The following is an 18,912-nucleotide window of genomic DNA, read 5'->3' as shown; positions in this document are numbered from 1 at the left end:
TCTCCGATTCCTGCATTTCATGCTCCTCTCCATCCCACTGTAAGATGAGCTTCTAGTGGCTGTCTCTGGGGTACGCACTCTCTCCGCTCCATTCTTTGGCCTTCTCTTTTGCCAGAGTCTGTTGTGATTCTTCCTAGACTTGTTCCTGTTCCTTACCCATGTTGTCATCTCATAATGACAGTACTTATTGTGTGAACTGATAAGTAGGAATGCCAAGTGGAGTGCTTTGGGAAGGCTTAATAAAAGGCTCCGCTTAAAAAAAAATGGCTTTAAGTAATTAGGTATGGATGAGACAAGTGACTGCGGGGGAGGGAGTTGGAGAAATACAGGAGGAATCTGTGCTGAGAGCCTCACAAAGTGTCTTCGAAGTCCTAGGTGATGCATTATGGGTGTGAGTTTTGTAAGAAAGACCTTGAGACACTCCAACACCAGATCTGTACATGCTTTTATTTTTTTTTAATTTTTATTTTTTTAAATTTTTTTAATATTTATTTTTGAGAGAGAGAGACAGCATGAGCAGGGGAGCGGCAGAGAGAGGAGACACAGAATCCGAAGCAGGCTCCAGGCTCTGAGCTGTCAGCACAGAGCCCCATGCGGGGCTTGAACCCACGAACCGTGAGATCATGACCTGAGCCAAAGTCGGACGCTTAACCGACTGAGCCACCCAGGTGCCCCTGTACGTGATTTTAAATTAAACCAAAACTTTAAGATTTTGTATTATTTATTTCTGAATTGGCCAACTATTAGTTCAGATTGTAGTACTTAGGACCTCTCTGTAACCCTGCCTGGGAAAGTTGGGGATGGCTTCCCGGTGATCCTGAGCCTCGTGTAGGGGAGAAGCCAGTGATCCCTGAGCCTCATGTAAGGGAGAAGCAGGCACCAATGACAGGAAGTCCAAGAGAGCCTAGGAAGTTTGCAAGGACACCATAATGTGAAGTTTGAGATCGGGCATCAGAGGGGATAAAGATGGATAGGTATAGAGGAGGCAGATCACAGGGAGACTCATGTCTCCAGTGCAGGGATTTGGATTTGGAATGTTGGTAGAAAGCCATGGAGAGGGAGGAAGACACCACAAGAATAGTGGGTTTGGCCAAGTTTCTATTTGGGATATCCAGGTAGTGATGCCAAGTGCGGCTGGTGAAAACCCTTTGATTTTTTTTTTTTCAACATTTGTTCATTTTTTGAGCGATAGAGCATAAGCGGGGGGGGTGGGGGTGGGGGGGGGGGAGAGAGAGAGAGAGAGAGACAGAGTGCAAGTAGGGGAGGGGCAGAAAGAGAGGGAGACACAGAATCCAAAGCAGGCTCCAGGCTCTGAGCTGTCAGCACAGAGCCCAATGTAGAGCTCGAACTCATGAACTGGGTGATCATGACCTGAGCTGAAGTTGGACACTTACCGACTGAGCCACCCAGGCACCCTAAAACCCTTTGATTCTGATTAGTGGGTCCACACTGTGGAAGAGTCCCTCGCCTCAGAGATGTCATTCATAAGCCCATATCCCAGCAGAGAGCAGTCATGGGTCTGTGTGTCATTATGTATGCCAGCTCTTATAGCTACCAGGTATGTTGCCTGTCCGGTCAGATTATGGTGGATGGCCAAGTCGGAGCCACTCGCAGTTCCAAAGGAAGAAGGAAGGCAGCATAAAAAAACAGACCTCTGTATCTGTTTAGTGTGATCCTACCTGAGGTTGTAAGAACCCCGCAAATGTTTTTTTTTTGCCAGTGCTCTTGGTTCTGTAGGAAACGCTTTTGGGCACCTGGGTGGCTCAGTATTAAGCACCCACCTTTGACTCATGTTGTGATCTCATGGTTCATGGGTTCGAGCCCTGTGTCGGGCTCTGTGCTGACAGCTCAGAGCCTGGAGCTTGCTTCAGATTCTGTCTCTTCTTCTCTCTGCCCCTGCCTCCCCCCCCCCCACCCCCGCCACCACACCCCAGGCCCACAAATATTAAAAAAAAAAAAAAGAAAAAGAAAATATTCATGTTTTAATGGTGTGAGGGTTGAGCGTGCTTCTGTAAATTTTTTTTTATAGATTCAAAAATTTTTTCTCAATGTTTATTTTTGAGAGAGAGAGAGAGTGTGAGTGGGGCTCAAATTCATGAACAGTGAGATCACTACCTGAACTTAAGTTGGACACTTAACCACCTGAGCCACCCAGGCTTTTTGAGAGAGCATGAGCGGGGGAGGGGCAGAAGAGAAGGAGACACAATCTGAAGCAGGCTCCAGGCTCTGTCATCACAGAACCTGGCGCTGGGCTCGAACTCACAAACCGTGAGATCATGACCGAGCCGAAGTCGAACATTTAACCGACTGAGCCACCCATGTGCCCCGAGTGTGCTCCTGTAAATGTGATTATGTGTTCATGGGCATCACTTATAATGTAACTAGCTTTAAAATATCGTGGAGGGGTTATGGTGGGAGCCCTCCCAATCCCCGCAGTCTGCCTTTCTGAGTTTGATCCCTGCTCTGCCTCTTCCCGTTCTGCCTCACAGAGCCACACATTCTTTATCTGTAGGAGAGAGAAAAATGGCACACTTCATAAGGGTTGTTGTGAAGACAAAATTAAATCATTTTAATAAAATTCTTAGCATAACATCTGCATGTTAAGTATTGCATAATGGGTAGTTATTTTTAAAGCACTACATACCTTTTTAAGTGGGAGGAAGAGTTTGGTAATAGCATTATATTGCATCAAAAGAACTGTCACCGAGTTGTCAGGCCCATAAATAACCACCACATGAGTTTTTTCACAGATATTCTAAGTTTGATATCCCCGAAAGTTTTTAATAGATATTTTTACATGTAGACTCATGGGATCAGATTCCGTTACTCTCAGAATAGACTGTGAAGCACTGAATATTTCATAGTAACGAACTTAATGCAGTTTTTGAAACTCTCAGATAATATTTGAGTAAGGAGTCTCATTTATTTAGAATTCTTGACATTAACAATTATCACCTCCCAGAAGTCTTCCTACTAGCGAAGCAAGTGAAAACAAAGGTAGGACGTGGAAGTTTTAGGCATTTTTCTTTCTTTTTTTTTTTTTTTGAAACGTGGGACTCGTTGAGCATGTGAACTTGCACACAGCTGCCCTCAGCAAAATGCCGTAATTTATTGAGGAAAACTGAATTGCAAAACCTTTCTTCCCCACACACCCCTCATCCAAAAAAAAGAAAAAAAAAATCAACAGCTTGACTGAGCTTAAGTAACTGACTTTTCATATCCTTTCATGGAGCACAAAGGGCTAATCCTGAGGCTACTTGAGCCACCAATGCAGACAGTGGTGGGGACCACCATGGAACGTGTCATTCCCTCCTCACCACACACAAAACACATTGACTGCGGCTTTATGAAGTGAAAATGCCCGAGAAAAAAGAAAATGTGAAGGAGGTGTCCACAGTCATTTCTTTCCAGAGGGGGAGCAGGAATGAAAAAGCTGCCGCATCTGGGTATTGAGAACAAAGCGAGCCGAAGACTTGGGGACAATAGGTTGGGTCGCTGGCTTTTATAGAAGCAAAAGAGTGGAACTGCCTTTACTTGTCTCAGTACCACTGACCCTTGCATTGCATTGTGCGGAGATGTCAGGGAAAGTGTGTAGAAAGCATTCCAGCCTCTTTCAGCAAACAATGACTTTGTCATTTTGAGATTTCTATGGTGTGTTGACCCCTTCCCCCCACTCCCGCCCTCAAATCCCATTGGACAAAGGAGATTGTTAGTTAGGCCACCTTGCCCTCATTTAGAAGATCTCTGTTTTACCGACTCTTTAAAAGTAAACCCATCCATTTTAACTGATGCACACAGTTGCTTTCACGCTTTTAAAATCAATGAAAAGCGTTTTAGCCAGAGCCGTTGGAAGGTTGGAATATCCCGTGAAAATGCCAGGCCCAGAGATAATGATTCATGCAAATGGCCAAGTTAAAGTGGGTTTCCTTGCTAATAGGAGGGGGAATTGGTGATATGAGTTACTGGAAATATTTACAAACACTTGACCCTTGGGGTTGTGAGATCAGGGTGGTAGGATTCACACAAGCCCACTCATATGATTCCTTTACCTGTCTTTTTTTAATGAAAGACAAGACGGTTGGTTTTCCCCCCCACCGCCCAACACGATGGTTAGCACAATTAGAAAAGCAGCACCGTCAACATCAGCGTAGTGACAGTTAATCACCGGGGACCCTCCCAGGCTGGCAACCAGTGTTCCAATTTGTCTGTCCCAGCATGTGTGCTCCAATGATAATGTTTGTAGTTTAACAAGAAGCTAATTAAGACCTAAAAAAAAAAAAAAATAAACATCTCATTTTTATCAAGCATGGTGGTACTGTGCAGAGCATAGAACTTTACATTATGGCGTTATTGGATGACGTCCATTGCAAAACAGTGGCCACTCACGGGGCTTTCTCGCCTTGCCACTTTGCACTGTTAGGGATGATTAAATGGACAGTCGTTGCTAGGGAGAGGAAAATGGCTAAATATTTACTTAGTTGGAGGACCTTTAGAGTCCCCATAGGCTGTTCTTTGTTACATTCACTCAGTTCTGGCTACTTCAGGAGTTTTCTTTATAAGATGAGCAAGAAAGGGACAGGCTGGAGAACTTCAGTTTTAGTAAAATCTCACACTTGCCATTTTATGTATGGATTTCTTTCTCAAATCTGATGTGGAACCTGATAATTATAATTTATACTGTCTTCTGCTTGTGAGTTTCATGACTCACTTGTCTCTTGGAGCCCTTTCTTTTGGGTTCTTTGATTTAGTGTTCTTTGATCGTCATTGGCATTGAGTCACGAAGCAGATAAGAACATCTCTGGCATTGGTGCTAAGGGGCAGCCCTCTATGGCAGATATGCCAGATGTGGTTCAGGAGCCATGCTTTGTCTGAGGCCTGCAGGCTGGTTACCATTACCCCTTGCAGGTGCCCCCCTCCCCTCCCGCCACAGCGCACCAAAGGAGATCACCATGTGCCATTGTGGCTGTGTATTTACATGTTGTCAACACCTGCCTGAGCATGACCAAAGGAATGGGAGAGGAATTGTGGTGTCATGATCTTCTATTTAGCCTGTTGATATTTTTATTGAGGTACAGTTTACATACAATAAACTAGGGTTTGGTTTATTTGGTTTTTTTTTTTTTTTTTTTTTTGGTAGTTTGGTGAATTTTGATAATTGTATATCTCTGTGACGATTAACCAAAACAAGATGTTGTGGAGCGTTCTCATCACCTCAGAAAGTCTGTCTTGTCCTTTGTCATTCTTTCCACACCCCACACCTTTCCCAGATTTCCAGTGACATAGAATCAGTATTTTTATTTTGGAGGCTACTTATGTATAAATGGAATCAATGTAGTACATGTTTTTCTGTGGCTGCTGCCTTTTTTTTTCAGCATCTTTTTGGGGATTCATCCAGTTGCGTGTTGAATGATTCATTTTTTTTTTTCCCTGCGTGATATTCCATTGAGTGAAGATTTCACAATTTCTGTAGCCCCTACTTGATGAACATTTGGGTTGTTGAGTTTTTAGCAGTGAACCTTCTTGTACACGTGTTGATGTAGACATGTGTTTTCATTTATTTTAGATCAAATACCTAGAAATGAAATTGCTAGGTCATAAGGTCGGTGTATATTAACTTTAAAAAATTTTAAAGGTTTTCAAGATACTTGCAACATGTACTCACCAGCAGTATGGAGGTTCTAGCTGCTGTCCATCTTTACAACAGTTAGTATTATCAGTCTTTTTGGTTTTAGCCCTTCTAGTAGAGATTGGTCTCATTGGGGTTTGAATTTGTATTTCCCTGATGCTTAATGACACTGAGCTCCTTTTCATGCATGCTAATTGGCTATTCACATATCTTCTTTTTGTGAAATATTGGTTCAGATCACTTGCTGATTTTTAAACTTAAACAAAAATTTTATTGTTGATTTAAAGGAGTTTATATGTATATATATATATTTTTTTTTTTTTTAATTTTTTTAGTGTTTATTTGTTTTTGAGAGACAGAGACAGAGCGTGAGCAGGGGAGGGGCAGAGAGAGAGAGAGGCACAGAATCTGAAACAGGCTCCAGGCTTCAAGCTGTACAAAGCCTGATGCAGGGCTCGAACCCATGAACTGTGAGATCATGACCTGAGCCAAAGTCGGATGCCTAGCCAACTGAGGCACCCAGATGCCCGTATATGTATATATTTCTTAATACTAGTTTTTAAAAATAATACTAGTTTAATACTCGGCCTTTGTGAATCTTTTCTTACAGTCTGTGGCTTGCCTCTTTTTTAATGAAGAGCAAGTTTTAATTTTGTTGAAGTGAAATGTTTGCTTCCCCCCTCATCTCTTGTAGTCCATGTTTTTTGTGTCCTAAGAAGTCTTTGTGGGATGTGAAGATACTTACTTGTTCTACCTCTTAAAAAATTGAGCCATTTCTATTAACTTTTTGTATGGAATGCAGTTGATTGTTGTTGTTGTTATTTTCCCCAGTTATTCTATTCACATTTGTTATAAAGACTTTTTGTGCATTTAACTGCCTTGGCACCTTGGTTAAAAATCTTTTTGACTATATGTGAGCAAGTCTGTGTCTGTTTTGTTCCACTGATCTGTTTATCTGTCTTCACACCCACATGGTGGTTGTGGTTATTGTGCATTTTGGTAAGACTTGAAACTTAGTAACTTTGTACTGCTTTGTCAAGATTGTGTCGATCATACCAGATCCTTTACTTGACTATGTACATTTTAGAAGCCTTTCAATTTGTTTTTTATAAAAGCCTGCTGGGATTTTGATATTACCTTTTAGCTGTAGATCGATTTGAGAAGTCGGTGATTCTTAACTGTATTGCATCTTTCAGTTATGAATGTGATCTACCTCTCCACTTATTCAGGTCTTCTTTAACTTTAGAAGTTTTTTGTATAAACATTTTGCACTCCTTTGGTTAAATACATTCCCTGAGTATTTAATGTTTTTTTACATCTACTTATGAGATTGTTTTTAATATCATTTTCCACTTGCTTGTTTCTAGTATACAGAAATAAAGTTGATTTATGTATATTGATCTTGTGTCATTGAACTTGTGAACTCAATTTGCAGTTGTTGGAGTTGGTGGGTTTTTTGTTGTTGTTGTTCTGTAGAATTTTCTACATACACAATCTTGTCAGCTGTTCATAATGATAGTTTTATCTCTTTATTTACAATATAAGACTTGTATTATCTTTTCTTAACTTAGAGGGTTAGAGCTTCCAGTACAGTGTTGAAGTGATGAGAGGGGTACCTGGGTGGCTCAGTCAGTTAAGCATTCGACTTTGGCTCAGGTCATGATCTCATGGCCCTTGAATTTGAGCCCCACATCAGGCTCTATGCTGACAAGCTCAGAGCCTGGAGCCTGCTTCAGATTCTGTCTTCCTCTCTCTCTGCCCCTTCCCTGATTACATTCTCTCTCAAAAATAAACAAACATTTAAAAAAATTTAAAAACAAGAAATGATGAGATAAGATATACTCTTGGGGCACGCTTAGTGGGTTGAACCTCCAGCTCGTGATTTCAGCTCAGGTCATGATCTCACGGTTCTGGGATTGAGCCCACGTTGGGCTCAGCGCTGACAGCACGGAGCCGGCTTAGAATTCTCCCTCTCTCTCTCTGTCCCTCCCCCGCTCGTGCTCTCTGTCTCTCTGTCTCTCTCTCTCTCTCTCTCAAAATAAATAAACACTTAAAAAAGGTATTCTCATACTCTTAAAGCAAAATCCTTCAATATTTTTCCATTAAAAATAATGTTAATTGCAATTTGGGGGTTAGATATCTGGATCAAATTTTAATTTTTTTTAAATTCTGGATTTGGTGAGAATTTTTACTTTTTTATCAAGAACAGGTGTTGAATATTGACAAATATTTTTTCTACATCTCTTCAGATATATGATTATTCACCTTTTACCCTTTTAACAGGATATATTATACTGATTGATATTTGCAGATTAAATTAATCTTGTATTCCTGGAATAAATTCCACTTGGTCATGTGATCACATTTTTTTTTTTTTAATGTATCACTACTGTGGATTTGTTGATACTTTGTCAAGAATTTTTTATCTGTTGTTCATGAAGGATACTGGCCAATAATTTGCTTTTTCCCAAAATATTTTGTCAGCCTTTGGTATCAGAGTTATGCTGTCCATGTAAAAAGAAATGGGAAGTATTTAATAGTCAGTTTTGGGTATCTGCTTGACTAGGCTACTGTCCCCAGTTATTCAGTCAAAAAGTAATCTGAGTGTTGCTGTGTATGTATTTTGTGGATGTGATTGGAATCCATAATCAGTTGACTTTAAGGAAGATTATTGTAGTTCATCTGTGTGGGCCTGATTTAGTTGAAAGGTTGCAGGAGCCAAGGCTTCCCCAAAGAAAAAGAAATTCTACCTGTGGATAACACCGTCTTCTACCCAAGAGTTCCAACCTGCCTTTCTAACCACCTGTCCCGTGGATTTTGGGCTTGCCTACACCAGTTTGATTGTGACATTATTATCCTTTTTATATTGTTAGGTTGAGTTTATTGGTATGTTGTTTAGTGTTCTCTTTCTTTTAATATCTTTTTGTAGTTTTTATATCATAATGATACTGGAGTCAAATTCTGTGGAAGAATTTGGCATAACTTCTTTGCACAATCTTCTTGTGAAGCCATCTGGGCCTAAAACTTCTGTGTAAAGTTTTAAAATTATGGATTCAAATTTTTAAATTGATACAGAATTCTTCGGATTTTCTATTTCTTCTTATGTCAGTCTTTGTATATCAGTTTTCAAGCAATTTGTTCTCTGCATTAAAATTTTTAAATGTCTGTGGCGCCTGGGTGGCCCAGTCAGTTAAACGTCTGACTTTGGCTCTCAAGAAGAAACGTCTGTCTCTCTCTCTCTCTCTCTCTCTCTCTCTCTCTCTCAAAAATAAATAAGCATTAAAAAACATTAGAAAATTTTTAAATGTTTGTCATATGCTCTTTTTAGTGCCCGTGCTGTGTTATCCCCTTTTAATTCATGATAATGGTAGTTTTTCTTCTCTTTTCTTTTGACCAGTCTTGGTAGGAGTTTATTAATTTCATTTGTACTTTGAAAGAATCAAGCTTTGGGTTTGTTGATTTTTCTCCTTGGAAGTTGGTTTTCTGTCTCATTAATGTTTACTATTCTCTTCATTTTTTCTATATACTTCAGTTTAATATGGTTTTTTTAAGATGTGTTTTTAAACCCTTGACTTTTAACCTTTCTTCCTTTTTTTCTTTAATGAGGCTTTATGTTTTTAGAGCAGTTTCAGGTTCACAGCAAATTATAAGAGGAAGGTAGAGACTTCCCATGTATCCCCTGTAGTCCTTCTTTAAAAAAAAATTAAAGGTAAAAATGTATTTCTAAACACAGCTTTAGTTGCAGACCTCAAATTTTAATATTAGCAGATTTTTATTTTATGTCAAGATACTTTCTAATTTTATTGTAATTTCTTTGAACTAGATATTAGAGAAGTATATTACTAAATTTCCAAATGTTTAGTGATTTTCTGGTTACCTTTTGGGTATGAGTTTTTGTTTTGTTTTTTTGTTAAATCCACTTAGGTCAAAATGTATTCTGTATAATTTCTGGCCCTTGAAGTTTGTTGATATTTGCTTTCTAGCATAGAATATATATTCAGTTGAAAAGGATGTATTGTGCAGCTATTGGCTGCAGTATTTTACATTTCTTAATTAGATCAAGTTTGTTCATCACATTTTCATAGCTTCTGTATTTTTATTTTTATCTTCTAATCTATCAGTTATTGAGATAAGTGGGTTAAAATCCCCCACTATGATTATGGATTTGTCTGTTTCTCCTGGGTTCTTTCAGATTTTGCTTTCTACATTTTGGAGCTGTGTTATTAAGTTTATATGCATTTAGATTTTTTTAATGTCTTATAGATAAATTGGCCAATTCTTCTTTTGAAATGTTTTCCTTTATTTTTAGGAACGCTTCCTAACTTAAACATTTCTGTTTAGTGTGGTATAGATAGTCCAGCTTTCTTTGGGTTAGTGTTTTTCATAGGGTACCCTTTTCCAACCTTGTCTTTCTTCCTTTATTTTTAAGGTATGCCTTTTTTTTAATTTTATTTTTTATTTTTTAAAATTTACATCCAAATTAGCTAGTATATAGTGAAGCAATGATTTCAGTAGATTCCTTAATGCCCCTTACCCATTTAGCCCATCCCCCCTCCCACAGCCCCTCCAGCAACCCTCTGTTTGTTCTCCATATTTATGAGTCTCTTCTGTTTTGTCCCCCTCCCTGTTTTTATATTATTTTTGTTTCCCTTCCCTTATGTTCATCTGTTTTGTGTCTTAAAGTCCTCATATGAGTGAAGTCATATGATTTTTGTCTTTCTCTAATTTCACTTAGCATAGTATCCTCCAGTTCCATCCACATAGTTGCAAATGGCAAGATTTCATTCTTTTTGATTGCCGTGTAATACTCCATTTTGTGTGTGTGTGTGTGTGTGTGTGTGTGTGTGTGTGTGTGCGCGCGCGCGCGCGTGTGTGTACACACACACACACCCCACATCTTCTTTATCCATTCATCCATCGATGGACATTTGGGCTCTTTCCCTACTTTGGCTATTGTTGATAGTGCTGCTGTAAACATGGGGGTGCATGTGTCCCTTCAAAACAGCACACCTGTATCCCATGGATAAATGCCTAGTAGTGCAGTTGCTGGGTCGTAGGATAGTTCTATTTTTAGTTTTTTGAGGAACCTCCATACTGTTTTCCAGAATGGCTGCACCAGCTTGCATTCCCATAAGGTGTGCCTTTTAAAAGTAGCATATGGGTGGACTCCAGCCTTGAATTTCAAAATAAGCTCTAACACTGAGAAAAGGGAAAAGGAAGCTATTGATCCGTGAGATATGCTGAACATAAAAAAAAAAAAAGGGAATAATGATTTCTGTTGTGTTGGCTAACAAATTGTAAGCCTAATACCACCATGTACTCTTCAAGTGGAGTTAGCAACGACTCAGGAGTAAGGGCTAACTGAAGGATACACACTTCCCAGAGCTAGATTGGATATAAAAAGATCCGAGGCCAACAAATGGAGGGTGGAAAGTGATTAGTAGATCTCAAGGAAAGGACAAGTTTCAAAAAGTTTAATCTTTTTAAAAAAATTTTTTTAAATGTTTGTTTACTTTTGAGAGAGAAAGAGACAGAGCATGAGCAAGGGAGGGGCAGAGAGAGAGGGAGACACAGAATCCGAAGCAGGCTCCAGGCTCTGAGCTGTCGACACACAGCCCGACGCAGGGCGTGAACTCACGAACTGTGAGATCATGACCTGAGCCGAAGTTGGACGCTTAACCGACTGAGCCACCCAGGCTCCCCTGAAAAGTTTAATCTTAAAGAGAGTTTGTTTAGATATCTTCGTATAAATAAGACACACCAACATTCCATAAAGTTCTGATATAACAGAGCCAAATGAGTTGGATGAAGTCAAGAGACAGGTGACAAAGGAGGGATCTGGGAGCCAGAGCTGATGTCTGAACTCCCTGAAGCATGCAAGGTGCCATGTCAGCATGTCACTTACACCTGCAGACTTAATGCTAACCGTAGGTCAGTATTGAGGTTTAGGAGCTTACATTTAAGAGCTTTCCATATTTTTCCCTTTGCTTTTATTTATCCTATAATTGAAGAGTAACGAGTATGTGATGGGAATTACATTTTAGTTCTTAATACTTTGAGTTTTGTATAGCCTGTTCAAAATTTTACTGCCTCCACAAGAATCTTGTATTAGCCAGCAGCACAATCTATGTGATAGTCATTTCATTGAAAGGTTTTTTTTTTATCTCATATGTTTCCAGAATAAATAGGTAGAAGAATCTCTCCTACACCCACATCAGTAAACAGCTTACTGATTAAAAACTAGGCATCATTTTTTTTTCCTCTCTCTAAATCAGAAGAAAATCTTGCCGTGTTTTCTTGCCAAGAAGTGAATCTTGCTTTGTTTATTGCACGTAAGCCCTATCTTCTGCAAAATCAGTAATCGTTTAAGGCAATCTGGACGATTTGTACTTATCAGAACTTGGAACAGAATTTTTAAGAGCTGACTGACAGCAGAATTCAAAGCTTTGAAATTCCTTTGAGGTGTTAGTAGTTTTAATGATCCTGATTTTATTTTTTAATACTGTAAACAAGTAATAAAAGTACTGTCTACTGACTAAGTGGCCTTATGATTAAATACACATTTCACTTTGTGCCTAAGAGAAGTCTGAGCACAAGCAAGAGTTCAAATAAGAATGGGGTGAGCCAGAAGTATGGATGACATATTTATTTGCATAAAATAAGAATACATTTTTACTGTTGTTTATAGAAAACATGTTCCTTGGCACAAGCTTCACAAAGACAAGCAGGAACAGAATCCCATTGAATTAAGTTTAAAGGAAATTGTGGGTAGATACCTAGGAGTTCCTACAGGGCTGTAAGCATTTGGGTAGTTAAATGTCAAACAGACAAACCAGTCCTCTATTTAATACTGCTTGTGAAAGAAATATGCTAAAATCTGTAAGATTAGGGATACAGTATTAATTCTAGAGGAAAACACGACCTGGGGAAATGCTTTGTTTTCACCACCATCCCAATATACATATGTGGCATGTAGAATAATCTCATTTAGGGTCTTTGGGTTTTGTGTATTTATATTAAAGTTAAATTTGGCTTTTTCCTTCCTTCCCCCAAATCAGTTTGCTTTCTGGGCTTAGACTTCATCTTATGAATCTTTTTTATTTAAGCAGTATTTCTTAAATCAGCATGTGTTTTGTATGTTCTATTAGCAAACATTTTTAGGACCTTTTTACTGATCAGCTCTGCTCTGTGCACCGAGCAGGTTTTTATTTCCATAGGAACTGGGAATCTAGACTGAGCACCTCCTGGGGGAGACCAGCTACAACCACAAGAAACCCAACCAAACTAGAAAATGCAAATGAAAGGGAAAATGTAAAATGGGAATACATTTAGGAATAAATTTTTTGAAGGATGAATCTTTATATGAGATGCTGTATCATTCAGATATTGTAGGCTTGGGGACACAGTGACTCTGAATTATCTAACTTAGGGCAAATCACTAAACTTCTCTGAGCATCAGTGAGCATCAGCTTCATTCTTTAAATTTTTTAATATTTATTTTTGAGAGAGAGAGAGGGAGAGACTGAGCATGCCCCTGGGAGGAGCAGAGAGATAGGGGGATAAGAATCCAAAGCAGGCTCCAGGCTCTGAACTGTCAGCACAGAGCCCGATGCGGGGCTCGAACTCACGAACCACAAGGTCATGACCTGAGCCGAAGTCGAATGCTCAACTGACTGATCCACCCAGGCACCCCACATGAGCTTCATTCTTTGTGTGTGGAGGTGATAATCCCTCCCACTCAGATTGAAAGTGAGGATGGAATTACTGAAGAGGTGGGACACAAGGCAGCCTCACGAGATGTTATCCACTATTGGTATGGGGGAGGGGGGCAGTTGTACCTGTCTTTGGTAGTGAACAAGATACAGGGATTTTCTTCAGTGTAATGAGGGAATTTGCCATAGGCGCTAGCAACCAAGCAATGACATTTTTCTCAAGATTTGTAACTGGGCAATTTTTCAAACAAAGCAGTTAACATTTTCCGTAAGAATTATTTTATTTTATGGCTTCTATAAGCGACATTAACAATTCATTTAGATACCCCTGTGGTTTAATCAGAAAGAGTGGCTCACAGGACAGCTTCCTTTGTAAGGGAGAGAGGTGCTCATCCTTTCTGTAAGTGATGGTGACAGGGCCCTCCTGGCATCTGAACTAGCATGCTTGCTTGCCAGGAAGGCCAACCTGGAGTGGATACAGCTGAATTTCCTGGGATTCACTAGTGCACAAAATGTAGCTTTTGTATTTCCCTTGATATCGACACCAGTTCATGATGCATGAAATAGAAAATGTCACGATGGACTTCTTTGTCCCTATTGAATAATCTGGCGTTTGCTTTGGTGGTGTTGATTCGGAGGCCCAGCACAGTTTTCCTTACTCTCCCAGAAGTGCTGAGCAATTTCAGGGCAGGAAGTCTTCACTAAGAAGTGAGGCTTGGGGTGCCTGGGTGGCTCAGTTGGTCAAGCGTCCGACTTTGGCTCAGGTCATGATCTCGCAGTCCGTGAGTTCGAGCCCGGCGTCGGGCTCTGTGTTGACAGCTTGGATCCTGTAACCAGCTTCGGATTCTGTGTCTCCCTCTCTTTCTGTCCCTCCCCCCACTCATGCTCTGTCTCTGTGTCATAAATAAACAAACATTAAAAAAAAAAAAAAAAAAGAAGTGAGTCTTGAAACACTAAAAGAATCCAGAATAAGAAAAGAGACATCTCAAAAAATGTTGAGTTGCTTCCACTATCCTGAGGTTATCAGTCTTTGGGAGACCCTCAGGTGGGGTGAAAAAGGAGAGGACAGAAAATGTAGTAGGCATGAGGTTTATCGGTCATCTTATATTCAAACAAAATAGACCTCAGATATGATGGCTAAAGAAGAGCCACAGCCACTTTGGTATATGTGACATCATTACCACATCCAGGAAACAATAACACTTGCCCTGGTGTCGCTGGATAGTCCTAAGCTGTGTCAGTGGTTAGAGTGAGACACGTCTCAGGCTCCAGCTTCATGATATTTTTAAGACACTTTAGGCCCATAAATCTGTCAACGCACTGTTCCTTCTCTTCTGGCTGCTGGCATCTAGAGCATACTGAAAGGTAATAATAATGGTACTTAAGGTTTCTTTTTGTTAAGCATGGACTGCTAAGCACTTTATATAATTATCTCACGTAATTCCTACTACCTTCCGACATCTTTTTGTGGTAGTGGGTAGCCCAGTTTTCACTAAGGCAAGATGGTGGGCTGTGTTCCCTTCCCTGTTAATATTAGAGAGGGTTGGTCTTAGACCCTGTTGGATAGCATGGTGCTAGGCTAATGCTATTGCCCTCCAGGTCTGGATTGACGTTCTCTGTAAGCTGCAGAATTACTCCCGATTAAGCAAAATCAACATGTTCTCTCAAGTGAAGGACTTTTATTCAAGGATTGTTTGCATTTGTTCACATGGGTTTAAATTTTTTTTTTTAATGTTTTTTATTTATTTTTGAGACAGAGAGAGACAGAGCATGAATGGGGGAGGGGCAGAGAGAGAGGGAGACACAGAATCGGAAGCAGGCTCCAGGCTCTGAGCCATCAGCCCAGAGCCCGACGCGGGGCTCGAACTCACGGACCGCAAGATCGTGACCTGAGCCGAAGTCGGACTCTTAACCGACTGAGCCACCCAGGTGCCCCTGTTCACGTGGGTTTATAGATTTTGGATTGACTTCCTAACGAGTATGTTCCAGTTGGGATACAAGCATATCAAAAAAACAATTACCCTTAGATCTTGGGTGTCAAGGCTTGGGTCAGGTGCTTCTGGGTCAACATGTTTCTTGCTGTATATTTATATCATTGTCTCTTTGTGCCTTAGTGCAACAGAGGTACAGAAGCACTGGCCGTGGGGGTGGGTCATCCAATATAGGTTTGGAATCCAATCATTTGGGCAGAATTTGTGTACATACTTTGGAATTCCTGAGAATGTGGAAGGAAGAAATGAGACTGGCTTTAAGGAGGGGATGGGTGTTTGTTTTGCACCAGCATCTTCTGTGTACCCTTTCGGAATGTTAGCTTTTTTGCTTACTGTTTTTGTCCTTGCCAACTTCCATAAAGAGTTTGCTGGCATGGGCACCTGGCTGGCTCAGTTGGTAGAGCATGTGACTCTTGATCTTGGGCGTTTGAGTTTGAGCGCCATGTTGGGCAGAGAGATTACTTTAAAAAAAAAGAGAGAGAGTTTTCTGGCAGTAAAAGATTCACATGTGTATATACATGAATACATATAAATGTAAAATCAAACATTGTGTATGTTTTTACTGTACAGTATAACATCTAATTCACTGTTCAGCTGGCCATAGCATGACCTGCAAGTAGAAATAAAACTCTTATAGAAAGCCTTTTTGAATTACTTCAGAATTTGGGGACATCAGATCTGAAAGCCCTAACCTAACCTGGGAGTTTCTGAGAGCATCAGTTACGGGTCTTTAATGAGCGCCAAGAAGATGGCTCCAGTGGAGCCCCGTGTTTGGAGCTTACCTCTGCTGCCCAGGTAATCTGCCGGGCCGGCTTAGCCACAGAAGGCCCCCACCTTCGGGAGAGCCGGGTAGTTGAAACTGGTGAATATTGTTCAATCAAGTGATGTTAGTCTGCTCAAAAATTGTAAATTTTAATATTTTCATAACCTTTCAGATTTTTTTTTTTCTGGACAACTAACAGTGGTAAGCCTAGTGGTCACTTAAGGGCAGACATAGAAGGGTCTAAAAGGACCCTTCCTCTTGGCTTCCTAATTAGTATAGAAGAGTGGGATGCATCAGTTAACCCAGTAGCTGTGAGAAATTGGCCAGCTGTAGATGTAAAAGGAGAGAGGTGCACAGCCTGCTTTCTCCACTTACTATTGGACTTTGTTCCTTCAGAATTCCATGCCTCTTCACCCTGGGTTTTGTATGGACACCGCAGTAGAGACTGGGGGAAACAGAACGCTTGGGTCTACATCAAAATAATGCAGTTTTGATTCACTGGGGCTCCTGCCCACAGATTCACAGTTCTAGAAGTTTCCTCCTTCCTCCACTCTTCTCCTGCCTGCACGAAGCACCTTTCACAGGCACCATTCCTGGCTTTCTCCATCACACAGTAACTTCCTGGGAGAACTTGGGACCACCACTTAACCTGCCAGCTTTCACAATCCTTATCTGTAAATGGAAATGACAGTTCCTTCTTTGCTCATTCACAAGCTGGTTGTGATGAAGCTCCGAGAAAACTGACTTGGAATAACTGTGAGATGATAACATGTGTCTCCCTCAGGCATTGCCCTGCTAGTCCTTCCCTTGGAGATGCGCCCGGGGCCCGCTGCCCTGGCTGGCACAGTGGGGAAGGCACTGGGCAGGTGCCTTCTGAGAGGACACGGAACAACCTATGTTAATGTGGGCAGGCACCTTGACCTTTGCAGCCCGACTTCCTCTTGGGCAGTGTTTCCATCAGCTGTGATTACTACTGCAAGTTATTCATTGCCGCTCTTTCTGTTTGTTAAACCAGCCTGTGAAATTTGGTTGTAAGTTGAAGAACCTTCCGGAAACTATTCATATATTCTTCCCTGTATTTCCACAGCCCCCTGTGCCTCGTGCATATAGTCCTGGGTTTGTATCCACCTGAATTCACAAACTTTGGAGTTCACATGCCATGTGAATGTGCCCATTCCCACCATCCAATGAGCCCACTGTCCTAGCAGGCAGATGCAAAAATATGTTGATTGCACTCATGTCACCTGAAGTTGTACACCATGATACCATTTTTTTCCTGATAAAAGTGGATACTTAAATCAGCATCATCCAGGTGACTTGGGTTTCTATTCTGCCTGCTCTTTTTAGCCCAGTATCATTTCCCAACATAAAATCACCTCACAAGATGAGGTCATGATTGAACATTCATAGAACTCGGTACGCTACCTGTGTACAGCCCATACCTGACACAGGGCACTTGCTGTTGTTGTCATCATTAGCCTTTGAGATAGATATTTTAAATATCCTAATGATAGAAAATTGCCTATCCAGATGATAAAATTGATTGTTGTTCTGGCAATAAAACATTTTTTGTCGTATTTTTTATTTGAAATACTTATTTTAGAAACAGGATAGCCTGGCCTGTAAAAATGGGAGCATCAAGACAGCCTGATCCTTTTTTAAATCGAAGTATAGTTGACACGCAACGTACGCAATGACACTCACGCATGCAACATAGTGATTCTACCACTCTTCGTAACACTGTGCTCACGGCGTGTGTGGCTGCCATCTGTCCGCATGCAACACAGTTTAGTAACAGTACCATTGACCGTATTCCCTATGCTACCTTTCATCTGACTTATTCGTCCCATAACTGGAAGCCTGTATCTCCCACTCCCCTTCACCCAATTTGCTCATCCCTCACCCCCCTTTGGCAACCATCAGTTCTGCAGTTGTGGGTCTGTTTCTGCTTTTTGTTTGTTTTGTTTTTAGATTCCATATGTAAGTGAAATCATATGGTATTTGTTTGTCTCTGACTTTATTTCCCTTAGCGTAATGCCCTCTGGGTTCATCCGTGTTGTCGCAAATGGCACGATCTCGGTCTTTTTTATTCAGTTATCTGTTGATGGACGTGTGGGTTGCTTCCATATTGTGGCTGTCGTAAATAATGCTGCAGTAAACATAGGGCTGCACATATCTTCTCGAATTAGTGTTTTTCTTTTCTGTGGGTAAATACCCAGTAGTGGTATTATTTATTTATTAAAAAAATTTTTTTTAACGTTTATTTATTTTTGAGACAGAGAGAGAGCATGAACGGGGGAGGGTAAGAGAGAGAGGGAGACACAGAATCTGAAACAGGCTCCAGGCTCTGAGCTGTCAGCACAGAGCCCGATGCGGGGCTCGAACTCACCGACCGCGAGATCATGACCTGAGCTGAAGTCGGACGTTTAACCGACTGAGCCACCCAGGCGCCCCAGTACCCAGTAGGGATATTTCTGAATCACGTGGTATTTCTATTGTTCTATTTTTCCAGAACGTGCATACTGTTTTCCACAGTGGCTGTACCAATTTACATTCCCACCAATGGTGCATGAGAGTTCCCTTTTCTCCACATGCTCACCAACACTTGTTATTTCTTGTCTTACTGATACTAGCCATTCTGTGGCAGAAGATGATCTCTCATTGTGGGTTTTGATTTGCATTTCCCTGATGATGAGTGATGTCAGGCATCTTTTCATGTGTCTGTTGGCCCAGATAATAAAACTTAAAAAAAAAGATTTTGGACTTTGTGTTTCCTTATTTTTAAAACTCTTCATAAGATTTCTAAGAAATCTCAGAAAT

General features: G+C 40.7%; 1 protein-coding gene across 14 annotated transcripts in view; it reads left to right on the top strand.

Moving 5' to 3' along the window:
* ABCC4 (ATP binding cassette subfamily C member 4) overlaps positions 1-18,912 on the top strand; it is a 286,538-nt gene that overhangs the window by 205,717 nt on the left and 61,909 nt on the right. The window lies entirely within an intron of this gene.

This window comes from Panthera tigris, chromosome A1, assembly GCF_018350195.1.
Source record: "Panthera tigris isolate Pti1 chromosome A1, P.tigris_Pti1_mat1.1, whole genome shotgun sequence".
Taxonomy (NCBI): Eukaryota; Metazoa; Chordata; class Mammalia; order Carnivora; family Felidae; genus Panthera; species Panthera tigris.
Note: the sequence above shows the minus strand (reverse complement) of the source record. Positions and strands in the feature narration are given on the sequence as shown.